The sequence below is a fragment of the Penaeus monodon genome, chromosome 21 (assembly GCF_015228065.2).
Source record: "Penaeus monodon isolate SGIC_2016 chromosome 21, NSTDA_Pmon_1, whole genome shotgun sequence".
Taxonomy (NCBI): domain Eukaryota; kingdom Metazoa; phylum Arthropoda; class Malacostraca; order Decapoda; family Penaeidae; genus Penaeus; species Penaeus monodon.
The window spans coordinates 18152498-18152719 of record NC_051406.1 but is presented as its reverse complement, the minus strand read 5'-3'; positions in this window follow the sequence as shown (position 1 = coordinate 18152719).

Sequence of the window (222 nt, the reverse complement as noted above, 5' to 3'; positions counted from 1 at the left end):
CCTGGCTCTCGCGGCGACTCCCCCCGAAGGCCGAGATGAGACGCGCCTTGGCTGGGCGGTCGGGCGATGTTCTTCCTTGCATTACACGCTCCCAGCCGTAACTGCGGACTTAATTTCATGGCACTTGGAAAAGGCTTTTCCCTTCTGCCAAACAGCTTTCAATTTGTTGAACTTGCTTTACGATTTCATGCGTAAAGGGATGCTGTTAGTCGCATTCCTGTT